The sequence below is a fragment of the Haliotis rufescens genome, unplaced genomic scaffold, assembly GCF_023055435.1.
Source record: "Haliotis rufescens isolate VD_foot unplaced genomic scaffold, xgHalRufe1.0.p SCAF_2, whole genome shotgun sequence".
In the NCBI taxonomy this organism is placed as follows: Eukaryota; Metazoa; Mollusca; class Gastropoda; order Lepetellida; family Haliotidae; genus Haliotis; species Haliotis rufescens.
This window is the reverse complement of record NW_025963890.1, coordinates 2,614,204-2,634,282: the sequence shown is the minus strand read 5'-3', so window position 1 is coordinate 2,634,282 and position 20,079 is coordinate 2,614,204.

Here is a 20,079-nt window from a genome sequence, read left to right as displayed (position 1 = left end):
CCATGCATCAACTCCCTGAAACCACGCATCACCCTCACAGAAACCTTCAGTACTTAACTGAAACCGTGCAGTACTTCACTGGAACCGGGCAGTACTTCACCGAAACCATGCAGTACCTCACTGAAACAACGCAGCACGTCAATGAAACCATGCACCCCCAACGATGGAGATTTGATCCGGGTTCGATGTTGTAGTGAATGAACTTACACCGATTCACTTAGCGGTTTCAGCTTGACCTACTGTGATGAATGTTTACATGGAGTGATGTTTCGAGTCATTATTAACTCGTAAGCTACGCTCTGATTGCCCGGATAAAAGGTCGTTCTGATATAACATTTACTTAGATTTTTTAGTGGCAGTAGCGAGCTCTAGGATCTGGTTTTAAAGAGATTGTATAACGACAAGTATCAACTTTGATTTCAAAATTACTGTTTATTATAAACTTCAGTGTGAAAGACTATATTTAACGCAGTACAACATTATATATGTACAACTAAAAGATTTGTGTAAAGAACTGTTCATTCAACAATGCATCTCTCCCCTTCAAACTCTCCCACCCACCCCACCCCACCCCACCCCACCCCACCCCATCCCCATCCCCCACCCCCATCCCCCACCCCCTCTCTCTCTCTCTCAACATTTTATGTCTCTTCTATTGTGCTGTATGCATATAAATTGAATTTGAAATTGTGATATTTTGTAAAGACCAGGGAGGGGGCAATCTGAGTTGAAAGAACTTGTCCCCCAATCCCGTTCACTTGTGAATAAATATGTTTAAATTTAAAATCAAAGACTGAGTTTTCCGAAGTTGAGAAAACTGACATTTTCATTTCAATATCACGGTGGGGGACACCAGAAATGGGCTTCACACATTGTACCCTTCTCTGAATGAAACTAGGTTTAGATCATGTACATGAACAGGAAATAAGGGAAATATAATACGGCATATATCCTCAGCAAATTGGAGTGAACGCATAATTGAAAACTAGATTCCGAGTGACGAAACGGTTTTTTAAAATAATGTTAACCATCCAAATGGAACATATAATATAACATCGTTCTTATCATAGTCCATATCATTTTTGAACCACAAAACAATAAGGATGCAGATTGAGTATATCTATTTATAGAACTTGGTCCTTGTTGATCACGGAGGGTCTGTGAAGAAGAAACTACTTTCAATAAAAAAAATCATCCCAACTTTTTTTAATTTAATCATGGGGACAACATTTAGAATATTCATTCACGCGAAAGGTAATAGGTCATGGAACGATATTTCACTCCAGCCACACTGGGTCGGACTTGCCTCAATCTGTCCGCGTTATCAAGAAGCATAACTGATGGGATGGTTTATGTTTGACAGAGATCCCCATTCGGTCCCTAATTTGATCAATTCCTGTTTTTTGTTGTTGTTGTTTTTTGCCGAAATGCGGTCATTGGCTGAAATGCACAGTGACAATGGCACCTGTTCTGGAAGGGGTTTCCCCCTGGACGACCTTAGATACAGCTGTGCTGACCCATCGCCTTCTACAGGCACTTCTTCGCTGGTCATTGATGACCCACCGAGATCTTAGATCAGTAATACCGTCTGGTGACAAGCACAGCGCGACTGGGCTATATCTTCGTCATGCAAAATCTGCACTGTCTTACTGGTCAAATGGCGGTCACTGAACTACTGTCCAAAGTGGAACTGACTCGGCTCTTTCTTTTCCGTCAATTTTATTGTTCACGGACATTCTTCTTTACAGTGTTTAAAAACAAGTAGACCAAGATAAAATAAAAATTCTGAACTTGTAGCCGGCATGAGCAAATAGTACAACAGACGATAAAGAACACCACCAAGAAATCTCAGAAATCCCCACGTCAACGGTCTGCACACTTTATGATCAGCCTCCCCTACTTTGGAACAGTTAGCCACAAAATCCAGAGACTCTTAAAGAAACAGGCCAACATTGATGTTTGTTGTAAGACCCAGAGATATGTTAAACCGTTTCTACCCAATACGATAAGCTTGTGGAACGCTATGCACGGGAAGTGTATTGACGATTGGTCACGAAGAAAATTTACAATCATTTCCCCTAGCTTAAACAACACACTTGAACTTCGGTACTAGTCTTGTTACCTTATTCATTGTTGCCACAGGCTCTGTTGTAGCGAGTGAAACGCTGATAAATCTAACTGACATGTATGGGGGAGATAAGACTGATTATGTTGTTATCATTTTAAAGGTGCTATACATTTTCCATTTACATACAAATACCAAGCAAATATCAGAAATAATATGCATTTTTACACCCATGGTTATAATCTGAACATAATTTTCAATAGTGACTCAACTCATATTGAAATATTTAAATCAGTGCAGTACTTTAAATAATGAGAACTAACTTTTTTTTAATTAAATGTTGATGTTTTGCAACTGCAACATTCTTAAACAGATTCCATTAAGTAAACTAACGGTATTCGATCTAACCATATGCATTTAGTTATGTTTAGAGTTAACATGTTTATTTTACCAGCTCTAAGCCAAACGATGCATATATTTTAAATGTTTGTCACATAGGCCATGGAGTAAGCACAGAGACGAGGTTAACGTGGGTGGAACGTCGGGAGAAAATTGATAGCCATGACCAAGCCCTGATAATATTTCAAAATATATTTGTCCTTTGTTAGACTTTATCGCAGTATAAAAGGGACCCAAAGCCTAGCTTATATTCAAATATCAGAAAAACTCTTGCTGAAAACATTGTATAGCTTCACATATACACTTGATCAAAATATTGAAGAGTAATGAAGTAACAAAACTATTTCGTAGCAAACGTTTGTTGTGTAAAACAGATAGATGTCAACGGTATGTTTGCAAATTCATCTACGCATATCCCAGGAATTGGCGTTGTTTCAGTTTTGACGTATAATCTCGCTCTGAAGGCATCGACGTGCAGAATGAATGGAATCTCTGTGAGGGTGTGAGTATTATCATCTGTTAGGGTGTACATTTAGCATTTCGAATCACCAACCTTCCAGAATGGAAACTTCATGTATGTTTTGATACTTATCTTTTAGGGGAAAGGGGTTGTGTCTGAAAATTATTTAACAAGGACATTTCTTAGGAATATGGAATGAGTTTTGTCGCTTGAATTTACAAGTTGAAACACACATATGTAACAAAATAAAAGATGGTGAAAGGATGTGTAATTTATGCAAGCAACATGACTTTGATGATGAGTATCAGTATTTAAAACAAAGTGATTTCTTGGAAGGGAAAAGAATGTCGTTAACCATGGAAACATTTAAAGTAGCCAGGAATAGAACAAGAGCTTTAAAAGTAGATTGTGTTAAGACATCTTAAGACCAGAAAAGCACACATCTATTGTTTACAGGATGCACACTTTACAGGTGATATGGAGACACATAGATATTAATGACACTAAAATGAGTGCAGAATTAATTTATATTCAAATTATATTTTGACTTTGATCTTGTCAGAGAAAAAAGTACGTTGGTAAGGAAAATTATCACGCACGCCAGACTTAAATTTCTTACAAAACACCTACGCTAACACACCACCTAACACATATAGTACGGTCCAAACCATGAATCTGCCTATTTCCTGTTTTCTATTTTCTATTCGAGGACGTCAGAATATTGTCTTGTCGAAATTCCAACCCAAGCTAAAGATTAGATCATTCACGATATCGAATTACACTACAATTGACTGATACTGAATACACCAAACTGCTGAAAAAGTAAGGAAGCTGAATTGCAATATATCATGGGCAGTGATAGCATAAACGTATTTAACTTAAATGGAAAACTGTCTTGGGAAACACTTTAACCGATGTTAAAAGTAAAAGTATTAAATCGTAATATCACAAAATGATAAGGAAAGAAATCAACAAATTATAGCACAAATTTTGCTAAATGAACCTGAACTACATGCTAATTGCTAATTTATACGCAAATAATACCAAACATAGATATAACAAAAACTAAATAAGATGAAGTCACTAATACAAATATCGAAGGTCTTATCATTAGATCAAAAGGCAATGGATTGAAAATTAGAGAAACCAACTAAACATATTTTTGCCATTGAGGGAAAGACGTTTTTAAGCAAAGCACTTTTGAAACTTGAAACCAAAAACGGGAAAACTGTATCAAAAACAAAACAATTCATCAACCAAGCACAAATGTATTAAGATATTACCAATATCACGAGGATTTCGAACATTTGGTACACCTAAGCCTAATACAGATTAACATAATAGCATAGAGGGAGAATTAACCCATAATGAAGTACCAAACGCCCTCAAACATAAAGGAAATGAAAATGTCCCGGACCATCGGGTTATACTGTCGAATTTTAAATATCCTCTTGGAAAGACGTTAAAATTTACTTTAGCATAACAAAAACAGGGATATATTTCATCTTTGCCTCAAAGCGTTGAACCAAAACACTTTCCAAAAAATTGGTAATCATTCACAATTCAGGGATGTAGTCAACAAACAAACTCTCACTATTTCATGCAAATTGAGTGAGTGTTGGGTGCTACCGGGAGGACAGTACTTGTTCATCCTTTTTCGCTAACTCTTATTGCCATTCATATATTTTTCACACATAATTCACCGCTTTATTGCTTTTTACGCCAAATATTTTGTTTGTTTGTTGTTTAACGCCGCGCTCAGCAATATCACAGCTATATGACGGTTTGTAAATAATCAAGTCTGGACCAGACAATCCAGTGATTGATATCAAACGCATCGATCCCAGCAATTGGGATACGAGGACATGCATGAACTAAGTCAGCGAGCCTTACCACCTGATCCCGTTGGTCGCATCTTACGACAAGCATAGTCGCCTTTTACGACAAACATGGCTTGCTGACGACCTATTCTAACCCTTTACGACAATGGAATCTGTTTCGGCGGATAAGCGAGACTGGTTATTCTCCGGGGTTGACCTTTGTATAACCATGAATAATTAACTTCGATCTTCGACATCCTGTTGGAAGTCGCACTTTTCAGATCATAACAACGCCAATACATGCCGGGCACAAGAAACGGTTCTCATGAACGGCACATATGATCATGTTAGTTCAGGTTCGAGCGGGAAATCTCGCTATTAAGATAATTACAATGCTAAGACAAACTGCGGAGGTCCAAGAAACTGTTCTCACGACCTGCATGTATGATCATGATTATTCTGGTTCAAGTATATGATGACTGGATAAATGTTTCATGTTATAATGCGACTATAAAGTCGGTAAGACTACCATTAAGATTTGTATATATTTTGCATTTACAAGTGGGCAGAGACGAAAAGGCTGTGTGTGGTTTGGAAATGGCAATTCATTTAACAAGAGAAACCACATCTTCTTAAAAAGACATTATTCTCTGGACAAAGTGACGTCTTTACATTAGTCATGGGCTTGTGACAGTCCCAATAGAAAATCAAATTCGTTTGTATCTAAAGCTTTGACACCAGATCATGTGACCGGATCCTTCGGTGAATGTGCCTTTGAAATCATATGACTTTAAAGTGCTATTTGGTACATTACGAAGAGCTTTCAAAAGCGAGTGTCGTCAACTTCACGGATACATTCCACGCCGACAGCAACCGATCCACGGCAACAGCTCACAGTGATTTTAGATTTTTGTGAATGAGCCTTTATAATTATGTTGAATGAGGTTTTTGATTTGCTACGCGTCCTTACAGTCCTAGTCTCCTCTCATATTAAATCTCAGTAGGTATCTGTTTCCGCGATATTTCAAGGACACGGGAACTTTGTCACTTGTTGTTCCAACACATGATATGTATGTAATGGAGCATAGGAAGAATGGTCTTATACTTCGATAAGTTAAGCAACAACTTTAGACATGGCAATTAAAACATAATCTATGTGTCATAATCTCTAGGCTCCAACTAAAACAAAACACATATTAGCTTATAGGAGCTGAATCCATTTTGTTCCATTCAACTACTGCAGTGTCTGTCTTGATACAGAGCTCAGTGTCTTAGTGAATCATGATAGACTCACAATGGGAATTTTGTCTTGTGAAAACCACCCTGACTAGATCTGTGCATTGTAGCGTACGTGACATTCTACTGGGGAATTACGTGGATATAATGCATTCATTAAGACGTCTTCTTAATGACGAATACATACACATCCACTCGAGTCAATGTATGTGATATAATTATATTTTAGCTAGTACTGACCGTTATTCATTATCAAAGAAATATAGGTTGTGATATTTAAAGTTTAAATTTGTCATTCAAAGTCGGCATGGAGCGTCATTTGTACAGGTGCGTTGGCTATTTAAACTCAGTATGGAGCATTAGTAATTACCAACATAACATAAGGTGTGTTATATTCGTTCTAAAAACCTATTGGGTGTAATTTTCAAAGTTTCTGCGCATGAATTAACATATCCTATACTTGTTATGCTGCATCATAAGAACATCGGGCCCTTTGTTCTCTGCCGCCTAATACATTAATATATGCAACACACGTTAAAACCTTACAGTGATTAATTATTGATCATAGCCATAGTGTTACATAAGGAGAAAACATTTCCGCGCGTCGGTCGCGATATTTGTCCCACACGGGAGACACCGTCCCTAAACATGTAGAGGACGTAACGTGTACGCAGACGGCTCTCCCGTCTCGCGTACAAGTGACCAACTGAGAGGGGGTCACTCGTATGCGTGACGGTCTGTCAGTCGACCATGGATTTCTGCATGTTGCACAAAAATGTCTCTACAAGTGTTATTTGTGAAAATAATAAAACAAAATTACGTAGAGTCATTGATAATCATACTAGTTATCGTATGACATGAAAAAAATGTCATAAGAAAAATAATAAACGGTCAAATTCGGAGAAAAATGTGCAAAAATTGAGCAAAATGTTCCGTTTTTGACAGCGATTTTCTCCTATGTACATATTTTTCAGAAACTAACATGTAGTATTTTCTAAAAGCTTATTCATCGTAGAGTTACAAAATATATGAATTATTTCACGCACATCAACGCACACCCATTTGCCATCGCGTTGAAACATGTTTACTTTCTTCGAAACTGCGCGAACCGTCTCGCGTACAAGTGACTGGTCGACAAGCCGATAAAGGGAGGTAACCGATGCCTGACTAAAATGTTCAATCGGATCATCCGTCTTGTTACAATAAATGTGTCTGAATCAGAATGGTGCGTGTATAGTATCCACGATATTTATTTAGCGCGTAGTTTCGTGGTTAGAACAAGGAGGAAATGTATTTTGATCACGTATAAGGAAAACAATTCTGAATAGCACAACATGGGCAAGTGCAGACTATACAACAAACATCATCTGGAACTCAAGACAACAATTCTGCAGTAATATTTTGATGGATTAGATCGACAACCAAGAAAATGGACAATCATTCCATGCTAGTGCCAACCCAGGGAGCTACAACTGACAAAGATGGCGCCACAAGAGAGAAACCCTACACCATAAACAGGGCCAAGGCACTCAGAGCCAAGATGGATGCCACAGAGAGGGAGGCAGTACAGATCAGAGAAACAGGTGGGGGTCTTTGTTTGGACATGAATACTGGTACCTATGAAATATTCAGACACAATTGTGATGCATTCTTCTCAAATCACCTCAGCGACAGTATTCTCAGTGTTGATAAGAGTGGGGCCAAAATAGAAACAATCTATAAGGTAAACTGTTGTGATGCACAGTATACCATCAACCTCTACCACACAAGCAGTTCTGCTTTGGTCAATGGAAAAGCCACTGACACATTCCGATATACTCATCTACCACTCATATTATCACAAGATGACACCAGAGAAGGAAATAAGCTATCGATTGCGCTTCAAAAACTTCTTGTGAAGAATCAAACCAAAAATGACAATCCATGCCCAGTTTGCAATATACAAGATGATGAGGATCACCAGATCATGTGTGACACATGTGGAGGATGGTGCCATCAATCCTGTGACAATTTCACAGACGAAGAATATGCCGAGCACGTACAAAACCCAACCCTGAAATTTAAATGTACAGTGTGCAACAACAACAACCTGAATATCACCAGCCAGCAAAGTGATATCAAGGACACTCCAATATTTCATCGGAAGAAAAAGATCATTAAAGCAAAAGGTAAAACACCATGTTTCAGCACGAAAACACTGCGGTCAAACTTTGCGAAATCAGACTCAAGAAACACGTTTGCCATCCAAAACTTGCAAACAAAGGTGTATCAAATACAAGAAGTGACTAATTCCTTAGAGTCAAAGCTATCTGTAAGCTCAAATCAATGTTGTGAATCATGCAAAGGCGCCGATGAAACTGTAAGACAACTAAAAGAAGACATGAAAACAATGGGAAACCATATCCAACAACAGAGTAAAGAAATAAATAGACTAAAGGATATGAATTGTGGGGTGGATAAACTCAGAAGAGAAAACGCAGCCCTGCTAGACAGAATATCCTATCTGGAGCGGATTATAACTGACCTCAAAAGTCACATGCTGATGTCATCTGATACTGCAGAAAATGTGCCCCGAGCCGCAAGTATCCCTCCTACCACAGCAGCCTCCCTCCCACCATGTCATGAACCCCCTCCCAAGGCTCAAGATGTCCCTCTTACCCCTGCACCTACGCAACAAGAAGCCGAACAAACAGGGAGACAGTCCCAACCAGCAGGAGGGGAATCTGACCCGGACGATGAGGTCAGCTTCACCATCAAAACTGACCATGAAAATACTCCTTCTCCCAGGAGCAGACAACTGCCTGGTACAGTGCAGCATCTCATTGTGGGTGATTCCTTACTGAAGAACCTAAGTAGGAGGAAAATCAACAGTGAAGGAAATGCCCACGTTAGGACCTTCTCAGGTGGCACATATGAAGATTTAATATTATTTGTGCAGCAGCAGCAAAGACACCTTGAGACCAAAACAGTGACATGCCTTGTTGGGTCCAATAACTGCATCAGAAAATGTGATATGCTCCCTCAAGTCGAACGACTGCAACAAGCTTACACAGAGAAGTTCCCAAATGCTAGACTAGCCTTCTGTGGTATCCCTCCCAGATTGAATGATCAAGGCCGCAAATACAACAGGAATATTTGGAACCTCAATCACATAGTTGAACAAATGTGTGCTGAAAATAGTTTTGACTTCATACCCCTCGATAGCTACTTCACTGACAAAAATAATTTTGCCAAAACCTATCTATATACAGACAGTGTGCATCCAAATCACATTGGCTCTGCTGTTATGGGCAAATTAATGAAGACATTCATATATAAACATGGAAAAAGAATGCATAATCTTGTAAATTTGACTAATTCTCCACCATCTTCGAACACAGAAAGCAGGAATTCTAGTTGCAAAGGGATTTCACATGATGATGTAACATCTCAAGCTGTGAGCTGCACAGAGACAACAACTCCCAGCATCAGCCACCCAACAATGACTACTGAATACACCAGATCCTCTCCACCTGCTGTGACAAGACATACCTCGATACCAGATGTGACAGAGGATCCACCAAAACAATCGCAAATAAACCCCCAGACAACTTTTTCACCACCTCCGATGTTCCCTTGGGCACAACTACCACGACCCTGGCCCACAATGATTCCGCCCCCACCCCCTGGATACTCACCACCAAGAATATCACCATACTGGATGGGTAATCCCTATGTGAACTCCCTTACCAGTAACATGACTGCGTCACCGTTCTTGTGGAATCCCTGGGGACCTCATTGTGGAGCCTGAGATATACAGACTTGTTTGTGAAATATTGTCATATGACTGGACTGGGGGTATCCCTCAGCGTTTCTGTTCATACAACTTATTGGCATTAATCTCAGTTTGACTATTATTTCAGCGAACATTTTGATGATATATTTGGACTCTGATATCCATATGATATAGTTAGAGTGTATCCACTTATGTTTTTACATCATATATTGCTTACCATAATCTCTATATTGTACTTGCCCAAGTGCCTAGTGATTAGCTATTTCTTCGTTACAATCCAAAATGACAAATTCACTGACTTTTGGCTTTTGGAATATACAGGGACTAGCCAGCAAGACTAATGTACTTTGTAGTGTAGAATTTCCACATTTCCTAGGCTTAACAGAGTGCTGGATTAGCCAGGACGACATAGAAGATATCAGAAGTAGATTTAACGGTTATAATGTTATAGTTAATCCAAGAACGTGTGGTGTAAATACTAGAAGTAGCATATCTAGAGGTGGCACAGCTCTTATGTACAGGAAAGAGTATGAGTCTGCCATTCAAATTCTAGACAGAACTGATGGGGATATGCTGTGGATAAGAGTCAGTGGCAAGCCACTAAATAGTTCCCATGATATCATCATTGGAGTTATATATATACCCCCAGAAAATTCTAGCATATGGAAAGTGAAATCACAAGACCCCTTTGCTTCTCTTGAACAACATCTAGCTAGTTATGGTCAAATAGGAAAACTAATAGTTGGTGGCGACTTTAACGCAAGAACGGGAACCTTAAGCGATCAAATTACATCAGAGCAAAACAATGGCCATTCTCCCCTACCTTTGCTAACTAACTACCCCCTTCTTCCCTTAAGCAGGAATAACACAGACCCTGTGACAAACAAATTTGGACGCAACCTCATTCAAACCTGTCAAAATACCAACACTTGCATCCTAAATGGTAGAATAATAGGTGACTTGTTTGGAAACTATTCATCCTTCCAGTATAATGGCTGCAGCACTGTGGACTATATCATAACAAAGTGTGAAGATTTTGGTTCCTTTAAAAGTCTGAAAGTACATCCACTTACCCATATGTCAGACCACTGCTCTCTGTATGCAACTATGACATTTTCATTAAAACCAAAGATTAAGAGCAGTTCCAAAGCAAGGAAGACACAGTCTAAAAGACTTTTCAAGTTCATATGGAAGGATGATTCAAAGACGACTTTTAGTAATAATCTGCTTTCGGTAAATTCCAAAATTCTTTCAAACAATTTCCTCATTACTCCGCATGAGAATTCCCAACGTGGTATTGATGATGCTACAGCCAACCTCTACGTATTCTACTATATGCAGCACAGGGGGCTCTAAGACTTGTCCAAGTAAAAAAGAAGACAAAGAGAAAAAATAAATGGTTCAACAAAAATTGTAAAGAACTAAAAGATATAATGCAAGTCGCATGGCGGGACCTAGCAAAGGACCCATATGATAGAAATAGACAACATCAGTTTTATAATGCCCGTAAAAAGTACAAACATTGTAGAAAATGGACAGAGAAGAAATATACGGAGGATTTACTAAACAAACTTGAAACTTTGTCTTCAAGAAACCCACAGGAATACTGGAGACTTGTCAGGGAACTCACTGAAAATAACGTTGATGAAAAACAAGGTGACATATCTACTGAGGAATGGGAAAATCACTTCACTACGCTAAATTGCGACGTACCAGATAGCACAGAATTTCATTGTAATATCTCAGAATCCCTATTAAATCAGGACACAAGAGAAAATAAACTAGAAGATAAACCTGGAATATGTAATTCTCAAATAACAGCCTCAGAACTTTACACTGCTGTGAAGAAATTAAAACGTGGCAAATCTGGTGGCCCAGGTTTTGATTCTGAATGAAATGATTTGTAATTCTGTTACTTTATTGGCCGACCACTACCTGAAGTTATTTAATATGATTTTGGATAGCGGTATATTCCCATCACAGTGGAGAACATCCTACATTGTTCCAATATACAAGAAGGGGGATGTTGACGATGTTAATAACTACAGAGGGATTGCCCTCGGAAGCTGCCTATCTAAATTTGTGCTCGCTATTATCAACTCGCGAATCATATCACACATGGAATCATCCAAGTTGTTTGATAAGAGACAGGCTGGCTTTAGAAAAGATTTTAGAACACCTGATAACATCTTCGTACTGCGGACTCTGATTCAGAAATATAAGAAGTCTAAGAAGAAATTGTATGCTTGCTTTGTTGATTTTAGTAAAGCTTTTGACACTGTGTGGAGAAATGGTCTAAGACACAAGCTACTAAATAACAACATAAATGGGAAAATCTATAATCTACTTGATAATATATACTCTACACTCTATTATGCTGTGAAAACTCAAGAAGGCTCCAGTACCCCAATTTGTTCTAATATTGGTGTCAAGCAAGGATGTGTCTGCAGCCCTACCCTCTTCAGTATCTACGTAAATGACCTCCAGGATTACCTCATGTCAGACAATTCTAACAATGCCCCCCTACTAAATGATAAGACCCTAACCCACTTACTATTTGCTGATGACCTTGTACTATTTTCATGCTCTGCTCGTGGTCTGCAAAACAGTCTTAACAGCCTACAGACCTTCACTGAACATTGGAAACTTAAAGTTAACTTATCCAAAACTAAAATAATTGTATTTGGGGGCTCCTCAAAAGAACATAAACTTCAATTTAAATTGGGCCATCAAATCGTTGAGGTAGTGGACTCCTACTCCTATCTTGGAGTAGTACTAATGAGGACTGGATCTTTTAAGGCCGCTGTCAATACACTGAGAGGAAAGGCCATGCGAGCATGGTATAAGATCAAAAGTTCACTGAAATCAACTTCTCATCTCCCAGCAGACATTCTCATTCGCTTGTATAATGTCTTAATTGTACCCATTGCGTCATATGGAGCCGAGGTATGGGGCTGCAGCCTTCTAAGACCCTCACATGAAATGTATCATAACTGGTCAAAACAACTATGTAATGAGATCACTATCAAAATAGCAAAACAGATTCTAGGAGTACCAAAAAGGTCGAGTAATATTGGATGCCTCAGTGAATTAGGAATGTACCCTCTTACTTTACAAATATATATGTCCATGTTTAGATATTACCAGCGCCTGAGAGGCTTGGAAGGTGACAGGCTCTTATTCGATGCATACCAGGAGGATATTCTCTTGGCCTCACAAAAAATATCCTGGACATCCTCGATCAAATATATGATGGCACACCTACTTCCCAAATCCAACAGTGAAAATGCCCCTTGCTCAAAATTCTATGAAGCTCTTCAAACAAAATTTAGAAATATATTTCTCATTGAAAGTGACCAAGTAAACACTGATAACTCCCACAAACTTAGGCATCTAGGACTTATTAAAGATAAATTTGAACTTAAGAAGTATGTTTCAGCTGTAAAATGTAAAGATCATAGATTAGCTTTAACCAAATTAAGACTCAGTTGCCATAATCTGGAGATTGAAAGAGGCCGATACACTAACACGCCTGTCGACCAGAGAATATGTAAATTATGTAACCTAAATAAGATAGAAGATGAGAAACACTTCCTTTTGTACTGTCCAAATTATCAGAACGAAAGGCAGATACTTCTTCGAACACTAGACCTCCAAACCTGCAAAAATGATAATAAAATCCTAGCAAATATCCTGAACCCCTGTCCTGAAAGTGCAAAATGTGTTTCACAAACTATCTCCGACATGTTTATTAAAAGAACCTCTCTTATAGACAACATCAAGATATGACCTTATGACTATTATTATGTCTTATCTGTACAGTATCAGCATCATTAAAGTACACGCTGCCAACCACCTCATGATATATATATATATAAATGTTTATACACTATGAATGAAATAATATGTAATATTTATATATATAATGTACATTATGTATATATACCTCTCATGTTGATAGTTATATTTATTCCATATGTAGTTAGTTTGTACCCTGCCCTACGAGGGTGTTCCGTACAATAAAAATTCTTGATTCTTGATTCTTGAATGGGTAATATATTATATGGTGGAAGATATAAAATGTAGAAAAATAAATTAAACGAGTCAAACTTGTAGAGAAATGTACAAAATTGGAGCCAAATTTGCCGATTTTGGATAGCGATTTTCTCCTATGTGCATATTTTTCAGAAACATAATTTCAGTATTTTCTTAAAGCTTATTCGTCGTAGTGTAACAACATATATATACTTATTCGGGCACACGAACGTACACCTTTGTGCCAGCGCGTTGAAACATGTCTACTTTCCTCAAACTGCTCGCAACTAGTAAACAAGTCGTCCCACAGCCCCGTTACGCGTACGAGAGACGGCTCTCCGAACAAGCGAGTGAAAGGCTAATAGGCTAACTGATCACCATGGATGAACTGACTGCATAATGTATGACATTGTGCTAGATCTGTACCTGCCTTGATAGAAACCACAGAATAAAAGTAAAAAGTAAAGGTATAATCACTTACCTTGACGTTCTCGCTATAAAAGCTTCAGCCACTTGGCCTTCAACTGCAAGGTTCAGACGGTCATTTTGATCAAGTTGTGAAGGGAGGATAACTCTTACTGTTGCTTTGTCTTGCAAATTTTAATGTCAGTTTCAGTTTCAGTTTCAGTTTATTTCTCAAAGAAACCACCACCGGTGTACATGTGACAGAACATGGTCAATGATGACAGAGCATGAGATAACACGTTCAATTCTCTATTAGTAATGGGTTTATGAAATGTATGTTATTTGTCTTAAGTTGGTAATTTTGAAGCCTTTCTAATTATTTCAATCATATTAAATGATATTATTTAGATTCCATATGTATCAGAGACCATAAAATATTTAACGGTCTCTCCATATATATGAGGACATTTTGCTGGCAAAATGGTTATGAAAGCTGCAATGTATATATGTCAATAAGCTACCAGGAATGGTTCAATGATTTTCCCAGTTAACACTCTCACATTCCGCATCTGCTATGCCTTGAAGCAGTTACATGCACCTCAAACATTAATTTAAAAAATAGTTGCTTTTATCATCATGTACATAATAATCAAATGGAGTGATTTTGAATAATTCTTACCACACCATTCTTGCATTATTGTGATAATAATATTTACAAAAAATGACTTTGGGACTTGAGAATACAAACAAAAATACACGCATCAGTTGCCAGAGGGCTGTGAGGTATTGGGGCTTAGAAATCTCTTGAATAATACAAATGTAAATGTACCCCTTTTAATTTGTGTATCATATTCTCTGTTTGATGTTTAATGACACACTCAGTAATATTCAAAATAATAGTATAATTATATTACTGCACATACCCTCCTACATATATGTGTGAACATCATCGCCTTTTGTACAATGTCATGAGTGTATACTCATATATATTTTCATCCTGTGTTTCTGTGTATGAGAAGAATAATTAAAATAATCTTGAAAAATAGCATAACACATTTGGCTTTTGCTATTTCATAGGAAAACACTGTGTTCAGAAGTGGCCAAGATAGCTATTTAACAAAAACTTTACTCTATTGTTAATCATGTCACCACCTCACGAAGGTTATGATATGATAGACAATCAAACAATACATTTGGAAGTGATGTCATGGTTAGAAATTAAACATGGCAATGGGTAGTAATTACAGATAATAAGCAACACGACCATTTTTTATAGGAATTGCATTTTTTCATTAGCGATCTGTATAAGAGAAGAAATTGTATTCCGCTTTAGTTCCGCATTACCACTTTTATGCGCTGCTATATTTAGCTACAAATGACGGATATCGAGTCAGTAGCACTGCCATTGGCGCACTTTGCAGAACGGAGTAAAAATAAAAAACACAAGAAGTGCAGATGATTTTGCTCTCATTGTCAATCAAACACATAGTTGCATGTGACAGATATAATTCTCAATAGTGTTTATGCCAGTTCTGATCGTATCCCACTTCTGGTCGCTACACACGTGCATGCACGTCGGTATGTAAGTCCAATAATCTTGGTCGCGACGTTAAACCCCATTTCACCTCACCTCATTTGGATAGATTCTGTGATGTTCGCTGCGCAGATTTAACTATTTCTTTCACTCTTGTTATCTTGAACGTTGAAAGAAAGGATACTGAAAGTCAGCAACCCAGTTAAACTGATTACGCATCCATAATTCATAATTCGTTCAATCGCTTAAAAAGTAAATGTTGTAATTCGTTCTATGCATGTTTAAGGATATACCTCTTTCTCACGGTATGGACGCGCCATAGGCATGTGTTTTGTACCAGGTAATGCCAAGATTTCTTGCTCGATCTTGTGAGCTATCAAGGTGTGCTGCTGCTTCAGGTATTACTTGGGTACCTTTCGGGAAAGTGTGGTCTATTCCGGAAGGTGTGCTTTGTACAATGTATTACTTAGCACTTTGCTGGAATGTGTGAGCTATGCTATGTGTGATGTTGTACCATGCACTATCTTGCTGGAATGTGTGAACTGTTCTGTACGTTGTGTTTTGTGCAATGTATTACCGGCGTACCTTGATGTACGGTGTGAACTATTCTGTAAGGTATGTCTTTAGTACTATGTATTACTTCGTTACCTTGCTGGATGGAGTGAACTATTCTGTAAGGTATGTTTTTGTACCACGTATTACTAGAGTACCTAGCTGGAATGTATGAATTATTACATAAGGTTAAAGTGTGTTTTGTACCATGTGGTACCAGGGTACCTTGCAGGATGGTGTGAACTATTCTGTAGGGTGCGTTTTCTATCATGTATCACTTGGGTAGCTTGCTGAATAGTTCGGGTTATTCCATAAGGTGGGTAAGTTCTTGTAGAATGTATTACTTGAGCTAATTGCTGCATGGTGTGAACTATTCTGCAAATAATGTTGTTGTTTTTCACAGGGCGATTGTGGACGTTGTAAAACATGTATAGCTCGGCTCTGTGTACCAGGGAGATTGTGGATGTGGTTAAACTTGTATAGCTCGAGCTCTGTCTGTGTAGCAGGACGATTGTGGATGTGGTGAAACTTGTATAGCTCAAGCTCCGTCTGTGTAGCAGGTAGATTGTGGATGTGGTTAAACATGTATAGCTATAGCTCTGTCTGTGTAGCAAGGCGATTGTGGATGTGGTTAAACATGTATAGCTCGAGCTCTGTCTGAGCAGCAGGGCGATTGTGGATGTGATGAAACTTATATACCTCGGGCTCTCTCTGTGTAGCAGGGCGATTGTGGATGTGGTTAAACTTGTATAGCTCGGGCTCTCTCTGTGTAGCAGGGCGATTGTGGATGTGGTTAAACTTATATACCTCGGGCTCTCTCTGTGTAGCAGGGCGATTGTGGATGTGGTTAAACTTATATACCTCGGGCTCTCTCTGTGTAGCAGGTCGATTGTGGATGTGGTTAAACATGTATATCTCGAGCTCTGCCTGTGTAGCAGGGCGATTGTGGATGTGGTGAAACTTGTATAGCTCGAGCTCTCTCTGTGTAGCAGGGCGATTGTGGATGTGGTTAAACTTATATACCTCGGGCTCTCTCTGTGTAGCAGGCCGATTGTGGATGTGGTTAAACATGTATAGCTCGAGCTCTGTCTGTGTAGCAGGGCGATTGTGGATGTGGTGAAACTTGTATAGCTCGGGCTCTCTCTCTGTAGCAGGCCGATTGTGGATGTGGTGAAACTTATATACCTCGGGCTCTCTCTGTGTAGCAGGTCGATTGTGGATGTGGTTAAACATGTATAGCTCGAGCTCTGTCTGTGCAGCAGGGCGATTGTGGATGTGGTTAAACTTATATACCTCGGGCTCTCTCTGTGTAGCAGGGCGATTGTGGATGTGGTTAAACATGTATAGCTCGAGCTCTGTCTGTGTAGCAGGGCGATTGTGGATGTGGTGAAACTTGTATAGCTCGAGCTCTCTCTGTGTAGCAGGGCGATTGTGGATGTGGTTAAACTTATATACCTCGGGCTCTCTCTGTGTAGCAGGCCGATTGTGGATGTGGTTAAACATGTATAGCTCGAGCTCTGTCTGTGTAGCAGGGCGATTGTGGATGTGGTGAAACTTGTATAGCTCGGGCTCTCTCTCTGTAGCAGGCCGATTGTGGATGTGGTTAAACTTATATACCTCGGGCTCTCTCTGTGTAGCAGGTCGATTGTGGATGTGGTTAAACATGTATAGCTCGAGCTCTGTCTGTGCAGCAGGGCGATTGTGGATGTGGTTAAACTTATATACCTCGGGCTCTCTCTGTGTAGCAGGGCGATTGTGGATGTGGTTAAACATGTATAGCTCGAGCTCTGTCTGTGTAGCAGGGCGATTGTGGATGTGGTGAAACTTGTATAGGTCGGGCTCTGTGCAGAAGGGGGATGGTAGATGTGGTTAAACTTGTATAGGTCGGGCTCTGTGCAGCAGGGCGATTGTAGATGTGGTTAAACTTGCATATCTCGGCCTCTGTCTGTGTAGCAGGGCGATTGTGGATATGGTGAAACATGCGTCACTTGAGATGTGACCTGCCTCCTCAAATAGTTGACAAATATTCTGGTCTTAATTTGTTTCCATTTGTTTTTGTTATTTCGGTCATAAATGATTTTTTTATATTTTTTGGTTAAAATTACACTGACGACACTAAGAATCAAAAGCTACGCCCAGTTTAATTGTGGAACGCATCGAGACATACATTGTATGTTTCACAAGCTATTAAGTGAAGTAAGTATGGTTTATGCATTTTATGTACACTCACAAAGAAATTAGGAATAAAACCAGTTTATGGTTTTACATCATCAAACAAACAGAGTTGTGTTTACATTACGGCCCAGCTGAATTAGACGGAGACGGTGTGTGTTACCACCACCACATGTCGTTACTGCTGTTAAATACTCCACACAAAACGCATGTTGATATGAGTAGTTCAAAGCGGGTTCAGTTCTATCGCATGTCAAGCTCAGCAGTATCCAAGATCACAAGTTATTTGCCAACGTGCCCGAAAGATAAGTGACTCATCAAATGCGTTAATGAAAGTTGGAAACTAAATAATGTAGGTGTTACTTGAATATGTGTATTGAACGATGTCTTAAATATGAACAGATTATGGAGTTTAATGAATGACCATATGAATGAGTTTAGTAAAATAAGTGTTATATAGGATAGTTTATGGTCTATTATCTGTCGTTGCGTCATATTTGATAACCGCCTTTTCTGTCAATTAACATGTTTATTATATGTTTATGTCACTCAGTTAAGATTGAAAATGTCAACATAACGTCAACATTTTCAGGTCATAACACAAATTAAGCATCTTCTTCTAGAGGTATCATCTACATGACATCTACCCTGATAGGGCGTGGCGTCGTCATCTAATGTGACTTCAACAATGGCCTTAGCATTACGCTAACAATGGTGTTAGCATTACGTCAACAATGACGTCAGCATTGCGTCAACAATGGTGTTAGCATTATGCCAACACTGATGTTATCATTACGACAACAATGGTGTTATCATAACGTCAACAATGGTGTTAACAATACGTCAACAATGATGTCAGCATAACGTCAACAATGGTGTTATCATTACGTCAACAATGGTGTTATCATAACATCAACAATGGTGTTATCATTACGACAACAATGGTGTTAACATTACGTCACCAATTATGTCAGCATTACGTCAACAATGGTGTTATCATTACGTCAACAATGGTGTTAACATTACGTCGACAATTATGTCAGCATTACGTCAACAATGGTGTTATCATTACGTCGACAATTATGTCAGCATTACGTCAACTATGGTGTTACCATTACTTCAACAATGGTGTTAACATTACGCCAACACTGCTGTTAGCATTATTTCAACAACGGACTTAGTATTACATCAACAATGGTTCAGCATTACGTCAACGATGATGTTATCATTACGTCAAACACATGGTCTTTGCATTATGTCAACAATCCGCGTGTATTTTTATATAAATCGCTTATTGGGGTGTATTTATACGCTGCAGTCGGAAAGCGCACGTTAAATCTTCTATATCAGTCAGAGTATTTATGCTGTAAACCCTCCGGTATTATCGCTGTTGCATTCGTTGAGGGAACACTGTTGCAGAGCTTTTCTTACAAAAAGTTTTTACCTCTGATATTACGTGTCGGGCAACAGTGAAGGGTATGTGTGTATTTGTGATCGGTGATGGCAGTTGTATGCAAGCCGGGGACTGGCCATGTATTATGTTGTAATAAATTCGGTCGTGTATCGCACAGCGTGTTCCACCGTTATATGTGGTATATGTTGTGATTCGGTGTAACGGGTGGGTTT